At 51.3% G+C, this 17,948-nt stretch overlaps 2 long non-coding RNA genes across 3 annotated transcripts; both read left to right on the plus strand.

The window, feature by feature from the left end:
• Window positions 1-3,134: 3,134 nt before the first annotated feature.
• LOC131492738 (uncharacterized) lies at window positions 3,135-12,185 on the plus strand. Its single transcript, XR_009252269.1, has 3 exons — window positions 3,135-3,170; window positions 10,208-10,397; window positions 11,644-12,185. It is a non-coding gene; the product is annotated as an uncharacterized LOC131492738 (long non-coding RNA).
• Window positions 12,186-13,275: 1,090 nt separating this feature from the next.
• LOC131496374 (uncharacterized) lies at window positions 13,276-16,720 on the plus strand. Of its 2 annotated transcripts, none has more exons than XR_009254469.1 (4): window positions 13,276-13,711; window positions 13,833-14,432; window positions 15,463-15,523; window positions 15,687-16,720. It is a non-coding gene; the product is annotated as an uncharacterized LOC131496374 (long non-coding RNA). The 2 variants fall into 2 exon arrangements; XR_009254468.1 differs by having other exon boundaries at window positions 14,000-14,432.
• Window positions 16,721-17,948: the final 1,228 nt, after the last annotated feature.

Here is a 17,948-nt window from a genome sequence, read left to right on the forward strand (position 1 = left end):
TCAAAAAATAAATAAACATTAAAAAATGTTTTTAAAAAGTGTCTGTTGTCTGTTTGTAAGCTTGGGTTGATCCCAAGGGTTCAGATGGCCAGGCCTATTTTATGGTGATTTCACCACAAACCACCCCAGAAGACAGGCCAGGTTGTGGGTAGATGAGATACAGCTAAAAACGTAAAATCCCATTGAGTTCACCAATAATCATTGCGTGTGCCCATCAAAGTTACCAAGGAAATTAACCCTAACATGGAATGTTTTCAATTAAAATTACATTAAAACAGCCCATTTTTCCATCTCAGCATTTCAAACCTAAGTTCCATGCCTGACTGTTTTAACACAAATTATCTCCAAAGAAAAGGCATCTTGATTAAATTAAAGCACATGTTACATCATAGAAAATATTTATAAACATGTTGTTACTTGCCAAGCTATCTTATGATCAGAAACTCAGTTCTGCATTTTTGTGTGATCTGTCTTTTCTGAGTATCATCCTGTCATACAACTTTATACTTTCCTTGAGCAGAATTGGCCCCACTTACATAACTGTATGGTGAATTATGTACAAAACCGAGCATTTTCCCTGGGCTCTGTTCAGCCACAAAGGTAACGTAACAATTGGCAGTTCTACCCCTAGAGTGATTCATTAATAATTCCCTTTCCTCCAAATAATGAGCATCCTGAGTCACTACTTACACGAATTTCTTGGTAAGCTTATTTATCTTGATATTCTAACGTCCTCCCCTGATTCTTGTAACTGAGACCTGCAAAACCGTAAACACTTTGCATCCTGCAGAGAACTTCTCCAGATGCATACAGATCAGACCTTGATTTTACTCTAAATATTACCCCACCGCATTAAGAAATGAAATATTTTTGTAAAAAGCATTTCAAAAACCAAATGAAACGTTCAAACATTCAACTCAAGTACAAATACCCAGCTATTCACACACTAACAAAATTTTAACAGAATTGATACAGGGGCACCTGAGTGGCTCGGTTGAGCGTTGGACTTCGGCTCAGGTCACGATCTCACATTCGTGGGTTCAAGCCCCGCGTCGCGCTCTGTGCTGACAGTTCAGAACCTGGAGCCTGCTTCGGATTCTGTGTCTCCTTCTCTGCCCCTAACCCACGTGCGCCCTCTCTCTCACTCTTTCGCAAAAATAAATAAACATTAAAACAATAAAATTGATACAACCCAAATTGAACAAATCACTTGTGGAGGGGGGGTGGGGTGGCAGTAAGTGGGGGAACCGGCTGGATTCTAAGCTGAGGTAAATTCAGGCATTCTTTCCAGATCTACTGCCATAAACCTAACAGTGTTTTTTCATTTCTTTGAGAATCAGTCGGGAGCTTTGTACCAAGCAATGGGCTCTAGCTTTCCCATTAAAAGGAAAAAAGAAAAGAAAAGGTCGTATGTTTTCAGCTGCCAACTTTACACTAATCAAAGTTCATGGTTTCTTGATTCTTTCAGGACTGGCTCTCTGAGGCTGAGGATTATTGTTCTAGATGTTCTTTGCCCCTGGCTGAGTCAGTCACCAGGCTTCATTCTTTGCCATTCCCGGGCTTGGAACCAGCATCTTTTACATTTAAGTTGCCATTGTAGGGTTTCAATGAGGTGATTGATTAATATTTCACCTTTAGTATTTCCTCTTGCTAAATTCTCTCTGCCCTTCCCCTCCCTCAATCTTCCAGCCTTTACTCTAGTCTCACCTGCAAAGTCAGAGCACATCACCCAAGTCTTGCAAGGATACCTCCTAAGGCTCATACAGGGCCTGAGGCTAGGAGTCAAACAATTCACAGAGACTTGGAAGACTTTTTTTTTTTTTAAGTTAATTTATTTTGAGAGAGAGAGATAGAGAGAATGAGAGAAGGGCAGAGAGAGGAAGAGAGAGAATCCCAAGCAGGCTCTGCACTGTCAGCACAGAACCCGATGTGGGACTTGATCTCATGAACCGCAAGATCACGACCTGAGCCAAAATCAAGAGTTAACCGACTGAGCCACACAGGTGCCCCCGAAGACGTTTTACATATGTTGAAGTAATAGGGTTAAAATAGCAAATTTTTCCTGAGTCTCTAGTATGTTCAGGTCCCGTGCCAGAGGCTTTACCTAGGTGCTTGTTGATTCAAAAAGAAAACGGAAATACCATATTTCATTAAATCCAGCACACTTTGGTCGTTAGACTCACCATTACTTTATGTAACGTTAAAAAAAAAAAAAAAAGAACAACCCACAATCAACTCTAGGGTAACCTGTCACTGATTGCAAATTGCATCTGAATTTCAGAGGTGTTAAAGTGTGGGGCGGGGGGAGGGGAGGAGTACATGTTCAAACTGATGACAAAGAATTTTTCAGAGACGATGGGTAAGGTGGCCAGAACCACAGAGCTAACAAGAGGCAGAGCTGAGTTCAGATTGTTCTAGGGTTCACCGCCTCTCCAGAGGTTTGCAGGCTTTGTTTCCCTGAGCAGTTTCCTCCCCCCAACCCCTGCCTGCCAGTAGTCAGGGACCGGGGTCTAAGCCACCTGTCCTGGAAAACAGAGTCTCCCCTTTAAGTTGGCCTGACAGCTAACTGAGCTGAAACAACTAACCGACTTTCGGTGACCGCTTCCCCTCTGCATGGAGCCTAATTATAGAGACCATTCCGCGGCCGTGGCTACATTATTTTTGGTGGCGTTGGGTCGGAGGGGAAGGAGTGGGTGTCGGCAAAGGCCACGCAAACTTCCCCAGCTCCCAGGCAGCCAGGGGCCACGGCACAGCAAGGAGATTAACCAAATCGGATTTAGGGAGCTGGAAGCTGCCGGGATAATCTACTCACGCCTCTGCTTATCAGATCTCCCTGCTCCTCTCTGTCTCAATGAGCTGCTGCTCCGCTCCCTACCTCAACTTCACCCCTGCGAGCCGAGGCTCGGTGTCTCCAGATGCGAACGCCCATCTGCGGCGCACGTCGTCTGCTTGTCTGGCTTTATTCATCCATTTGTTCATTCGTATTTAGTGAACAGCTACTCTGTCCAGGTGCTCTGAAGACGAACGGCAATCAACACACACAGTTCCTGCCTTCGTGGGGTTCATAGCCTAGCAAGGGCCACCGATGGCATCTCAGAAGCTTGCAGCCAGATGTGAAATGACAATGGTAATAAAAGATTCTCAGGAATTTTGGGGGATGGCTCAGTCAGGTAAGCGTCTGACTCTTGAATTCGGCTAGGGTCATGATCTCACAGTTCGTGAGTTCGAGCCCCGTGTTGGGCTTGAAGTGCAGAGCTTGCTTGGGATTCTCTCTCTCCTTCTCTCTCTGCCCCTCCCCTATGTGCTTGCTCTCTTTCTCTCTGTCAAATAAATAAGGATTAAAAAAATAAAAATAATAAATAAAAATTTCTCAGGAAGGAGCACCTGGGTAGTTCATTCGTTAAGCATCTGACTTCGGCTCAGGTCATGATTTCATGGTTTGTGGGTTTGAGCCCCACGTCGGGCTCTGTGCAGACAGCTCAGAGCCTGGATCCTGCTTCGGATTGTGTTTTCCTCTCTCTCTGCCCCTCCCCCACTCATGCTCCGTCTCTCTCTCTCTCTCTCTCTCTCTCTCTCTCAAAAATAAGTAAACGTTAAAAAAATGCTTCTCGGAAAAAGCTGCACAGAGGCAGTGTTCCCCAAATATTCCGTGTTTTCCCTTACTTTTCCCAGCCCCTTTACAGTTTAGGTTGGGGCCATGTGATTAATGCTGGTCAAGAACCTTCAATAGATGTGCTGTGTGGGGCCTCTGTGGAAAGACTTTGAGAGCTGGGATGTCAGTTTCAACTCTCTTTGCTCTGCTTGATGACCTTGGGCACCGGGTGTTCCAAATGGCATAGCTACAGGATCAAGGAGGGCTATCCACCCCACATGGAACTTTATGGTTAGGAGAAATAAACCTCTGTTGTGCTTGCTCACTGAGACCTCAGATTTGGCTCAGTAGCTGATGGTAATTCCCTTAACCAATATAGAATCACATGTTCCTATGAGGGAAAACAGAGAAAGAACTGATCAAAGGGTCAGGAGAGACATTCTTAGGAAGAGATATTTAAGCAGGGTCAAAAGGAAGAGTGGGAGTTAACTTGGAAAACAGTGTGGGGAGGAGTATTCCAGGAAGACTGACAGACAGCTTGTACAAAGGTCCTGTGGCTAGAGGGTGCAGGACACATTTGGTGAAATGGATACAGGGCAGAGGGGCAGGAGGAGCTCAGTAAGAGGGGCTCATCTACTCGCTATCAGGCTGATCTGAGACAAAGCCTCATGTCCAGGCCACACGCTGGGATGCCAACGCTTCCCAACTCCCCTGGACTGCCATGGCCTGCAGGATGGGTCACCCAGGCTGGAAACGGGGTCAGCTTTGCCCTCCCACCCTCGTTGGGCCCTCACGGCCAGTGTCTCGCCCGTGGTCTTTCCCTCTGTTGCTGTGTCTATTCTTCTAGTGGGACCCGAGGGCCCCGGGGACGGGGTGGAGGCAGGAGTCCTGGGAAGCTCTTACTCAGCATTGCTGGGGCATGGAACCTGAATACTGTTACAGGAGACTCAGGGTAGCTGGGCAAGAAGCCCAGCATCCAATGAGAGGACCATGGTGAGGACCACAAGGCATGCAGAAGAGGCTGGAGGGATGGGACACTGAAGCCTGCGGAGGACTGATCTGACCCGAGCCCCCTCCCATGGTATGCCACAGGGTCTTGACTTCGCTCACGCACAGAGCAGTATAACACGCATCCTGGGTTGCCCATCTCTGGGGGGCCCAGAGGCCTAAAGAGAGTACGGGGGACGGGGCAGTTTGGCACCCAAACTGGTGCCATGATCGTTCCCACCCCCCTCCCCCACCCCCTCGAGCACAAAGTAAACTTGGGCATGAAGTCCAAGGACCCTGAAGCTCTGGCCTCTGACTACTTTCCTGTTACTCTCCTTCTGATCCTGCCCCTCACTGGCTTGAGTCCTACCCCTCTGGAGCAGGACAAGACCCGTTGCAACGGAGCTCACCCTTGCCTAACCAATATCCAGTCCCTGCTTCTTCCTTGAATTTAGTTCCATGCAGCCGTGTGCCCAGCCCCCAGGATTTAAATCTATCATGGCAGTCTCATTCCCAGTTGGCCCAGTTCTCTTGTAGCCAGGGAAGACCATGTGACTGTTTTCTCAAGGAGAGCTAGGCAGGGATCTCCGGGGGGCGGGGGTGGGGTGGGGTGAAGCAATGTCTTCTGGAAATGCTTTTGCTTTCCTAATAACAGGGAACACCTATCATTGTTATGGCTGGTACCACCTTTTCTCTTTCTTCTCTTCTTGACTGCACATGTGAAGGCTGGGGCAGGGGCAGCCACCTTTGAACCATGAGGAAATAAATGACCAAGATCACCCTGTCATCATTAACAACTGTCCATTTCTGGACTTCCTGTTATGTATATCCTGTATTCACGTAAGCCTCTGTAGTCATTTTCTATTGCTTGCAGCTGAATATCATTCCTACCCGGTATGCCTATTCAGGAGCCTAGCCTCAGATTTCTTTGATCTCCTCAATTCCAATGACTCTTACCTCTGCCCCATTTCAGCACCATACCATCTCCAAAGCTTGGGCCTAGAACTATCCATGCCCAAAATATCTGGTCGTCATCTAGAACTATTCCATGCCTGAAATATCTGATACAAACTGCTCGTATTCTGAGCCCAACCCTGATCCTTCCTCATTCCTGGGGTGATGGTAAGAGGGAGCCATTGATTTGGAATTGGGCAGTTATTTTGGACTCCTTGTGGAAAGGGTCAGCTTCTTCAGGCCAGTTCTTATTAATATTTCTCTCCAGTGTTCACCCTGCTATGAACTATGTGTTTCCCCTGTGTTTCACACAGGCCCCCCCACCCTCCCTTGTCTCTGGTCAAGTCCAGCCCTTCTACCAACACACTCGATCCTGTTTCCTCTGGTGCCTCCAGAATTTACCCCGTCCACTCTTATTGCCCTCTGATGTCTTCAACCTCTTCCTACTTACCCTCCACCTGGAAACAGGCCCAAGCCCCCGCCCACCCCCCACAAGCACCTTCCTTTGACCTTGTACTTCCTCTTTCCTCTCCTTTTGCCCTGAGCTTAATAGAACAGCCGTCTTCACTGGGTAGAAGTCCCTCACCTCTCAGTCACTCCCCATCCACTCTGCCTCTATGACTGTTTACAGAAGTCTCCAATGAGTTCCAGATTATCAAGCCCACTGGACACGTTTCATTCCCTCTCTCTCTGGACTGCTTTGTTGATTCGACATGGTGACCATGATCTCATTCTTGGGGCTCCCCACTTCCTTGGCTTCCAAATAGCCTCTCTCTTGTCTGGCAGTCCTTCTACTCATTAACCAGTGCTTCTGAGACTGCTTCATGGAGGCTCAGGGTCTTGAGACCTGAGTCTTGACTCCTCAGGGTTCTGTGTTCAGCGTGGTACTCTTTTCTTTCACACCCTGCCTCCTTTCTCATCCACGTTAGAATTTCTATGACCTCTTTGGTGTCAGTGCTTTGATATATATCTTCAGCCCTGATACTCACTGCTTCTAAGGTTTAAAAAATTATTCTATCACCTGTAGATTATATCTCTAGCTGCCCACGAACATGGCCGCATGGCTGGCCACCAAAGCCAAGTTCCTCGGGATGACATATGTGCCCTCGGGTCTCAGTTCCTGCTCTTTCTTTTGTCTTACTCCCTGCCTAGTCATTCCAGACCCTCTGGGCTTCCCAGCACATGGCGTGATGCCTCATGCCTCTGCGTTTTGATACACACAGCCTGAAACTCCCTTTGCCGCTTCTTCCCTCCCTGCCTCATTCTTACTCACCTTCAGTGCTCACCTCGGGCGTCACCTCTCTGCCAGGAAGCTTTACCTGTCTGGCGTCCTGAGGCAGAGCCATGTGCCCCCCTTCTGGGTGTGCCTTTACCACTGCACGTATCCCAGCACATACCAGACCCAGCCTCTCTCTGTCTCTCTCTCCCTCTCTCTGTCTCTCTCCACCTCTCCATCTCTCTGTGTCTGTCGTTCTCTCACAGCCCCCACCTCTCTGCACACTTGTTCCACGGTCCCCTTGACGGCTTGTGGAGCTTTGCCTCACGTGCGGCACTGACACATGTCACCTCCCAGCTGCACTGCCCACGAGCTAGCTTCCGAAAAGCCGCAGCAGCTCTGGAACTTGGGACTCACTTCCACATCCCCAGGAGAAGGTGGTTAGGTCACGTTGGGTCAGGGACAATCCATGGGAAAACTGGAGAGAGATCTCCTGAAACGCAAGCTGCCTATGTGAGCTGTGGCCTGGAAGGAAATGATACCCATTTCTAGCCTAACTGATTAAAAGAAATAAACCATGAAAAAGAAACTTCTAGAAAACAGCACTAAAGTTGGCTTCTTTTCCCCATGACCAGAGCCAGGGTCTCTGAGTGGATTATGGTTCCTCTGAAGTTATCTGGGCAGGGCTGTCTGCTAGTCATCTGGCTGTCACTACTGCATCGTGATTCAGAATTTGGATTGATTCTTTGCCTGAACTCCTCTTCTTTGAGGGCTCACAGAAATGACATTGGCCCAATCCCCAGAGTTGGTTTCAAGAAGGCCTGAATTGGCAGAGGTTCCTCGGGTGGTCCTGGGATCCAGGGAGAAGCCTTGCTTTGACTTTCTTGGGCCCTTGCTCCTGGGAGACTCGTTGGGTCGTCTGGGGAGGGAGAGACACAGGTTCAGACACCCAGGGATCTCTGGGGTCTCAAGGGGCAAATGGCCACGCGTGTGGCAACGCTGGGAGAGAGGACTACTCAGTAGGGTGCCTGGCAAGGCAGAAGGGAAACACAACCAAATGTCTTTCCTCTGGGAGCACACGGTGAGAGAGACGCGCCCATAACTGATCTCTCTGGCCTCATCCCCTTTGCTACTTTGTTTATCTTTATAGAACTTCAACTCTGACATGCCATGTAGCTTACTTACTTACTTACTTACTTATTGTTTTGTCTCCCTCACACACACTAGAAGGTAGCTTTCGGTTCTTTTGTTCACCGCTGCATCCCCGGGACCTGGGGCAGGTGCATAGTAGGTACTTAAGTATCTCTTAGAGGAACGAATGACATACTAGAAGCAAGGTTGTTACCAGCGCGGAAGTTTAATCCATACTAGGGATTCAGAGACGGCTCTCTGGAGCCAGTCCAGATGTGCTTAAACTACAATCTCTGAGCATCAGCCAGGCAAATCTGGGTAGGAAGAGGAGAGAGGGGATCGAAAGCAAAGGATGGAAGGAAAGAACAGCCCGGTGTGTGCTTGGCTCACCTGCCCGCAGGGTGGGCAGGCTTCTGGATGTGGGTGTGTGGCAGTGGCTGTGGGTCAAGGGCCCAGGCTGGCGGGTACTGATCGGGTGAATGAAGGGCCTGAAGCCACAGGTGTCCCTCTTTGGGGGTGGGCACCGCTGGGTGACACACAGGTGCTCACTCTTGTGTGGGGCCTCAGTACAGGACCAGAAGGGGGGATGTGGCCCCCTCTCCCAGTAGCTGGACAGCCAGGCCCCCTCTGCGGGCACTCACACTGGACCGCAGAACTATGGCACTTTGGGATTCCGGTCTGTGACGGGAGGGGGGCTCAGGATCTTGGTCAGCAGAGGGACAGAAGGGGCCAGGACTCCAGAGGGCACAGGATCCCCAGTGTCAGGGGAAAGTGGATGGAGACTTCAGTCCGACTGCTCACTTTGGCTGCCCCCGCTCCTGCCCCTCCCTGGGGAGTTGCTGCTGGGAAAAGGCGCTGCGTGGAAGAAGGCCTCCTTGTTCTTGCCTGGGATGATGCCCTTACTCCGCTTTTAGCTCAGACGGCAGAAGAGCCCCACCCTCAGCTTCCTGAATGTTCAGTTTACAGCCTCGTACTCAGCCACTGTCTCTGAAAGCCACTCCAGGGGGGAAGCCGGGTTGTTGAAAGCCCTTGTGTTGAACCTGGGCCCTGAGACCTGTCACCACCGTCCTCATGGTGACTTTCCCTCCGAGCGCCTTCCCGCACAGATCTTCATTTGGGACAGCCTCAGCTCATCAGAGGTGCTCATGTGACGCTGAAGCCCGAGAGCCCTGGGGCCAAGATCTGGGCTGCTTTTGTTCTGGGAGCCTCTTTATGCAAAGATGCCCACCCATCCCCAGGCCAGCTCTGCAGGGTCGGGGGCGATGACCTTGAACACCAGCTGCTGCGTCCTCAGAGACCATCCGTGGCTCCGCAATGCTCCCAGCAGCGTCGCACCTCTGGCTCGTCATACCCCGCTCCTGCCAGGGCCACGGGCCCCTGTGTGGTCAGCCTGGAGCTTGCACTTGGTTCCGCTAGGCGTCTGCTTGCACCCGAACTCCCCTGTTACATTGTCCCCCCCTGAGAAGCTTCCCGTCTACACTGTAGTTCCTTCGAAGTCTAGCCCACGTGCAGCCCAGGATCCAAGCGTGGCTTTCAGAGCTGAAACCGGAGCTGAGGTTCTCCTAACCCTCAGGGTGACATAGATGTGGCCGCATCCCAGGCGGCTATGAGTATCGTCTCCCCAGAGACTTGACCAGGGAGTAGCGAGCAGGGGTGGGGTAGGGCTGGTGGCGGAGAAGGGTTCCCCTCTACTATCACCTGGCTCTTGTTAGACCCTATACACCTCCCACTGACTGGGACATACATGAGGTTGCTTTGTACCCACCCCCCCACCCCCACCCCCACCCCCCCACCCCCCCCACCCCCCCACCCCTGCTTTGCTCAGGCTTTGTTCTGCTTTTTCCTGGGCCGGAGGGGGTTTTTACACAGGATGGGGAGAGCACGTTTTGTTAAAAGCTAAGTTGGAGGGAGGGCAGAGAGAGATCAAGTAATTTAGAACATCTTTTTCAAGGCAATAGCTTGACTTGCAAGGCGATTTTTTTCCTCTATAGAAGCTGAATGGCACCTAGATGTTTTTCTTGATTTAGCTTCCACAAGAAATCTTAAAGTGTCCCCAGGCAGATGGAGCACAGACCAAGGTGGAAGTTCAAGTTCTTATTAATGTTTTTTAAGCTAATGGCATACTTTGGTACGCATCCATTCCTCGTGTACAAATACAAAGTTCTTGCTCAAAAGAAAAACAACAACAGCGACAAAAGATTTGGTTTGGCTGTTTGAGGAAAAGGGCTGAGATCTCCTCTTTGCTTCCTTCTTCGCATTTTCTGAGTAACGAATGAGTCAAACAATGAAGGCATCTGTTGGGGCAGCCTTTTATTCTCTCCTCTCAGGTGCCACCATCTCTGCTCCTTTTCTGGCCTCCCTTGTGACCCACACAGCTGTCCTACAGATTGTGGAAGAACGTGGGGTCTCTACCTGCGGTCCTCTGCTGTGGAGAAGCCCTTCCTGCTGGAGACGATGCCAGGATCTCAGGACACAACCTGACTGCGATCCCTGAAGTTGTACAGGGGACACAAATGGGTGGGTTGAGGCCCTCCCCTGGGACATTTGCTCAGTGGGGTGGAGGGGCGATGATAAGGGAGAAGTAAGTTGCACTTCTCACAACTGCCCGTGTGTCCTGAGTATTTATAGAGGGAAAGCTACCAGAGGAAACCGAGTCCCTTGCTCTGTGGGACTCTTTCTGTAGGATGCACGACTCACGCTCAGAACAGAGAACCATGGCGACGGTGACAAAGCGGCTCTGTCCACCTGAGCCTCAACCGGCTGCTCCCTCACCCCAAGCCACACCCATCGGCATGGGAACCCACACAGTCCCCTTTGCCCTACGTCCCATCTCTGGCACCTAGTGGCTAAAAATCTGGGACTTGGCTCCTGAGTGGCCAGTTCAGATTCTGCCTCTGCTCCTTACTGGTTGTGTGTCTTCTGTTCATCTCTCTGAGCCTCAGTTTCCTCATCTATAAACCGGGGATCATGCTAGGACTCTGCCATAGGGTTTTGTGAGGATTAAATGAGATGGAGTTTGGAAGGGGTTAAGCATAGTACGTGGCATGGAGTCCATAAGGAACCCTGGCTAAAGAGCTCTGAGCTGCAGCGGGAAGAGGGGAAGGTGTTAGACTCCGGTTGGGGAAGTAAGACTAACCCATGGTAAGAAAATAGATACTGGCCACAAATAAATTAGGGATGAGATACGAAGAAAAGAAAGGATTGGGGATGGCTAAGGAGGTCTTAGAGCCACTAGAGCTGGTGTCCAATGGGACCAAAAGGACCCTCTTTGAGTACGTAGAGGCCATTCTTCCGAGGCCCCGTTGGGGCTGGCTGAGGCTGAGCCAGCCTCCTGCAGACCCAGATGGTGGGCTCCAGAGATTTGATACTTCCCCAAGGCGATTTGCACTTGGACTTATTAAGCACCTGCTATGTGATCAGCATACATTTGTTGAATAGCCCCAGTTTCACGAAACATTATTCGGGGAAGTGTAAAATACATGATTTGCAGGCTTGTTGTTAACTATATACCTAGAGGCTTCCTGGGTAGGCGTCTGGCAGAGCTGAAAAGCTCGCTTGTTCTTCTGTGATGAGCACCCGACTGAGAAGTTTTTGAGGACAAACCCAGGCTTGCGTTGGCATGATTTTACTCCGCAATCACTGACCCTCCCTTATTTTCCTAGCCATGCCAAGCTTGTTGACTTAGAAAAAGCATTAGTTACAAGTTCCTGTTGTTGTTGTTGTAATTCAAATACCCGTTACACTTGGTTTTGCGATTCTGCAGGAGAACGGACAATTCTTCGGAGATGCCTCGCAAGGCAATGAGGGCTACTGGGTCACCATGTCTACAACACGTCATCAGACACTTCAAATACAGGTGGGTGGGTGGAGACGAGGGCAAAAGGTCAGCAGTTGTTGCCTCTGGACGGAGGCTTCACAAGTGGTTGTATGTATGTTCTTTCCGTTGTTCTGTATGTTTGGAAATTGTCAAGTAAAAAGGTGGGGAAAATACTATCTAGGTAAGGTAAGAGGAACAGCTGTCCTCTCGTGGCTGGTAGTTTGGGGCTCTAGCCAAGGACTTCCCTTCTTGTGCCTCAAGGTGCAGTGTTTCCCCTATACTTCGGGGTTCTTTAAAACTTGGGCATAGTGGCTGTTCACGACAGGTTTCCATTTTCTGCTGTCTGCCCTGGGGCCACCTCTGTGCCTCTCACTGGCTTCATCCTCGGCCGGTTGGACCTTCTGAGGAGCTACCAGACCCTGCCCTGGCTGCCAGGGCAACAGAGGAGCAGCCCCTGGAGGAACGTGAAAGAGAATGGAGAGCCTCTTATTTTTTAAAAAAAATTTTTTTTTCAACGTTTTTTATTTAGTTTTTTGGGACAGAGAGAGACAGAGCATGAACGGGGGAGGGGCAGAGAGAGGGAGACACAGAATCGGAAACAGGCTCCAGGCTCCGAGCCATCAGCCCAGAGCCTGACGCGGGGCTCGAACTCACGGACCGCGAGATCGTGACCTGGCTGAAGTCGGACGCTTAACCGACTGCGCCACCCAGGCGCCCCAAGAGAGCCTCTTATTTTTAAGATTTCTAGACGTGAGTTTTTTGGGGGACATGTTGCATAAACCCTGAGAATCCCTGCAAAGCACCTGTCAGCCCCAAAACCTTGGGAAGACATCTTGGGGTCCCTGGGGAGTCGGGGGAGTACTAGGTCCCTATCCTTAGGTTTTGTGGGGAGTGGGGGGGCGTTGTCTGAGGAGACAGGTCTTGTGGAGGCAATATGGTCCCATTGGACTTACCGAGAGATTTATGCCTTCCTGTTGGAGTTTCAAGGGTGATTTAAACTTTGAGCTCTTCGCAACTTATTCGCTCCCTTTAGACCTAACCTCTACATAGCACACAATGCCACTGTGTAATAAGGTGGTCATTCATTCATTCATTCATTCCACCCATACTACCTAGTGCTTGCCAGTGCTGGGAACACAGGGCTCCACTGTGCCTTCAAATCTGCAGTTACCCCAGGCACTGGGAGAGGAGAGCGCTCTTTGGGAGGTGGTGGTTAAGGCAACGTTCTTTGGAGGGGTGGAGTCGGGGCAGGTAAAAGAGGGATCGAAATTAGATAGAGGAAGGTGCTTTCCTGCAGGCTGGGTGTGCGGGACACCATGAGTGAAGGCAGCATCTGATCAATGTGCATTCTCTAGGCAGATGGAGATTAGTGGGCCTCTGTCAGGCTGGGGAAAAACCTAAAATTAGCCCGACCAGCTGGGCCTGGGCTGTGCAGGACCCACCCCCCCTTACCCCCCTGGCCTCCTCAAATTTCAGAAAGCACGAGTGTGTGCAGGAACAGTGTGCCTTGCCCGGGTCACCAGAGGCAGAGCAGGTCACCCAGGGCTAAGCTGGGCAGGGGGTATGGCTCCCAGCAGAGATACGGTCTCTCGTATGGGCTCCCCAGTCCCACAGGGGCCAGACATGAGGGAAGGGGGAGCCCCTGCCCTTCCCCTCCCTCTCCTTCCTGACACTGCTTCCTCTTTTGCTTCCTCATTCCCCTTCCAGATCCGTGGGCTCTGGCAGCGTGGCCAGAGACAGGTCAGAACATTCCCCGGGCCAGCAAGCTGTGACCGCCACGGGGCAAACCCAACTGGGACGCAGGCCTGGGCAGGCACCTTCCTGGGGTATTGGGGCAGGAGCAAGCAGAAAGCCCTATCTTCACCCACTGCACCCCGTGCCAGCCTCCTTGCTGACCTTGCCTGAAGGTCCCTCCATCAGTCACCACGAGCAAAGAGCGGGTGCTGACATCAAGCCTTGGAGGTTGTTTGAAAAGCTAATCTTGCCTTGGAAGGCGCCGGGGCTGGTGTGAGAGGTAAGGAGCAAAGTGGCACCTTGGGAGTTGTGGGTGAAGCGGGGAGGACCCAGGTGGCGGCACTAGCGGGGGCCGGGGAGCTGGGCAGCCTCCTCAGTGTCCCCTACTCTCTCCCACACAGTGTCCACCCCACTCACATTGGATGGTTTTTCTTATGGGCTGAGCTGTGTCCCCCCCCCCCCCCCAGTTTCGTGTTAGAGCACCTGACAATGTGACTGTATTTGGAGACAGGATTTTTAAAGAGGTAATTATGTGAAAAGGAGGGTGGGCCCTAATCCATTATGACAGGAGTCCTTGGACACCCTCAGACAGAAGATCATCTAGGGACACGGGAGAAGATGGCCAGCTACAAGCCAAGGAGAGAGGCTTCTGAAGCAACCAACCCTGCAGACACGATCTTGAACTTGTACACCTCCAGGACGGCGACGACATAAATTTCAGTTGTTCAGGCCTCCCAGTCTGTGTTGCTTGTCATGGTGGCCTTAGCCCACTAACACAGTCCCTGTCCCCAGAATGTCCTGTCTGGTGCCCCATCTTCTCATCTCTCTCCACTCTGGGGTCTTCCCTCCCGGGCCACCAGCCCCGGCTTTCACAGTCTCTGAGACAGTTGCAAATGCAAGCCTGGTCAGGACGTTTCTTGAACTGCAGGTGTGCTGGAACCTTCTGGGGAATGGAGCACAATGAGCATGAGCAGGGGGGCTCCGGAGCGCTTCCTGAGAAGGTGTGGTGAGGGTGAGCTCCCCGTGCCCTTTCATAAATGGCTCAGCATAAGCTAACGGCAGCAAGAACCTTCCCTGCAGCCTGCTAGGCGGCCCACATGCCCACCAGCAGCATCCATTGATATATGACTTTGGGGTTCCTCTCCCTACATAACTGCCTTCATCCCCTTTCCAGAGCAACGCCTTGCTTGTACGTCCCAGCCTTGGGAATTGGTGGAATATAGAATGGCCTGTCTGCGAAAGGCCTCAGCAAGTGCAAGCTGGCCCCGATTCCCAAGGAATAACAATAAAACTAGCACACAGACCCCGTCTCCCAGCTTCGCATTCCTTCTTTGGCAGAATGGAGAGGGAAGACCTTTGAGAAGCAGCGATCCGGGGTGATCTCCACCCCTCACCCATTAGTACCATGCTCACGGCACCAGGGAGCCCCCGTGACGAGTATGTGTGAGCGATAAGAGGACGCCAGTCTGTAGGATGGGAGCCGTGGACGCTGGCCCACAGGGGCCCCATGTGTAAATGGGAGGAGAGGGCACATTGTTAGAGAAGGGTAAAAAAATCTACCTACCCCCGCCCTGCTCATGCCAGGCAGGCTCTCTAGACCCGCGGCCCCAGGCTCTGCCCTCCCAACTCTGGACTCTCCTGCCAGTTCTGGGGCCATTGCTGCTGGTGGGGGTGGTCCTGGGCCAGTCTGTTGGCTTCAGTTCTGGCCTCGGCAGGGGTCTGGTGCATCACCCACCCTCACCGTACCAAGCTCTGCTGAGAGCAGTGTGCCAGACATCTACCCAATGTCTAGTTTCCCCTTCTTCCTACCAGCGGGACCCTGACTGGGGTTGGGGGGTAGCCATGTGCCCAGGTAAAATGCTTCCTTGGATCCTTTGTAGCTAGTGGTGGCCACGTTGACCCAGTTCTGCCCAATGGAATAAGAGGGAAGTCGGCGGGGAGATATTAAAAAAAGAAATGACTCATCTGGCATGTTCGTCAGCCCTTGGCCTCTGACTGCTGACTTCACCCTATCCCTTTTTGCCTTCCTAGAAGACAGATTGGATGCCTGGAGGCACAGCAGCCATCTTTCACCCATGAGGAGAGAAGTCAGGTGCTAAAGTGTGCTGGAGGAGGAAGGGACAAGGAGTCTGGCTGACACCCTTACACAACAGCACCAACTGTTGACTGCCAACTCCAAACTTAACTTTTCTGTGCGAGTTAAAAAAAAAAAAATCTCTTCTTTGTTTAAGGCCTGGTTACTCTCTGGCTTTCAGTTCTCTGCAGCTGAACACAGTCCTCACTGAGACACAGCTCTTCCTATGCAAAGTCTGGTAGCTCCTTCTGAAATCTCAGCACCTACCCCAGCCCCACAGCAGCCTGGCCCATGGATGGTTGGGCCTCTTCCCTGACCCCACCGCACGGAGGTGATGGCCCGAAGGTACGGGATCGCACCTTTTCTTCTCTGATACTAGAGCTGTGGGTGTGGCGGACTGGCGAGCAGAGATGAGGGGGTTCACAGCCCAATGAATCTGATATGATTTCCTAGGAATAATAGATCAAATCCTCACTGAAGGTTTTGTCAAATGTTGCCTGAGCAAGGCCTACCTTGACTACGCTGTTCAAAATTTCAACCCTTATTTCCGGAGTCCTCTCACCTTGCTCTCTCTTTTTTTTAAATTTCATACAATTGATCACCTTCCAGGACACCACTCGGTTTACTTTCATTGTGTTGGCTGTGTGATGTCTGCGCCTTTCTCCCCACCCCCAGGATGAAGCCCCACACAGATAAGGGTCTGGGTCTGCTTTGTTCTTTAATGCCTTTCTAAAAGCCTGGAAGCATTTCTGGCATAGAGAAAGCATTTGCTGACTGGAATTCATAGCTATGTGTCCTAAGCACCAGCTGTTCTGGGCTGACTTGTGTCCCCCCCCAGTTTGCATGTTGAAGTCCTAACCCCAGGACCTCCGAATGTGAACCGTATTTCGATATGGGGTCTTTGGAGAGGTAGTTAAGTTAAAAGGAGGTCGGTAGGGTGGGCCCGGCTCCAATATGACTGGTGTCCTCGTAAGAAGAACTGATTAGGGACCCAGAATGCAGAGAAGGAAGACGATGTGAAGACACATTGGGAAGATGCCCAACCACGAGCCCAGGAGAGAAGCCTTAGAAGAAACCATCCGTGCTGACATCCTGATCTCCGACTCCCAGCCTTCAGAATCATGAGACATAAATCTCTGTAGTTTAGGCCACCCACCACATCCGTGGCCCTTTGCTATGGTGGCCCCAGCACACGGATACAGCAGCCATACCTGACACAGTTTGGAGGGGTTTGTACGTGTTGTCTCATTTGATCTGAACCACGATCTGAAGAGATAGTACCTACTTTGCAGATGCAGAAACTAAGGCCAGGAAATGTTGACGCGGGGGCCTGAGGAGGCCTACGTGTTGGGGTGCTGGGCCTCATGGGGCTGGGGTGGGGGAGCCTGGGTAGCTGACCCAACAAGGGCCCCTCCTTATCTGGAGTTCTGTGGGCAATCAGGCCGGTCGTCCCTCTGCCTCACTCCCAAACACACCTCGAAACAGGCCCGTGCTAGCCCCTCACACCCCAACCTGCTCTACAGGTTTTTTTTAATATTTACTTTTTTAAAATAATTTTTTAATTTTTTTAATATTTATTTTTTTTTAGTTTTGAAAGACAGAGACAGAGACAGAGCGTGAGCAGGGGAGGGGCTGAGAGTGAGGGAGACACAAAATCCAAAGCAGGTTCCAGGCTTCATGCTGCCAGCATAGATCCCGACGTGGGGCTTGAACCCATGAACCATGAGATCATGTCCTGAGCCGAAGCCAGTCGCTCAACCCACTGAGCCACCCAGGCACCCTGCTCCCTGCAGCTGTGTGCAGAGTCCTGTGATCTGAGACGCTGCCTGACGTTCTATGGGGGCAGTTTCAACGCTGAGGCCAACGGAGGGAGGAGAAATAAGACAGCTTTGGGGACAGTGACCCTCAAAGCAGTTATTGCTGATGTGCTGACCTGCAGGTCTGTGCAGAGAGCCAGGTTCTCCATGAGGAGGGTGTGGGGAGCCCACGACTCTTTAGCTGCCACTCCTAGCCGGGACAACAGCAGCGGCTCATGTTAATTGAGGTCCTGGCAGCTGCCAAGCCCCGTGTTAAGTGCATGATACAGAGTTTCTTATTCAGTCCTCTGAGCAGCACTGCAAGATGGTCACTGATATTATCACCATTTGACAGCTCGGGAAACTGAGGCTCAGAGAGCTCAAGTAAATTGACCCCTCAGCTAGGAGGGGTCAGCTCTCAGCACTCCAGTGCTGGTTCTCTTCACCAGTAACTCACATCAGCTGTATACCCTGCCGTGTGCTTTCTCAGGCTGTAGTTGGAAATGTTCCCCCAAACCCCTTGCACTGGGCAGAGAATTAGGAAGGAAGTTTGTGGGGGGAGAGGACAGAAACTCTGCCAACCCATGTGACACAGATCCGAGCTGCTGAGCGTGTGGCTGGTAACCTCTCCTGCTCGCTCCCGCCTC

Source organism: Neofelis nebulosa, chromosome 2, assembly GCF_028018385.1.
Source record: "Neofelis nebulosa isolate mNeoNeb1 chromosome 2, mNeoNeb1.pri, whole genome shotgun sequence".
In the NCBI taxonomy this organism is placed as follows: Eukaryota; Metazoa; Chordata; class Mammalia; order Carnivora; family Felidae; genus Neofelis; species Neofelis nebulosa.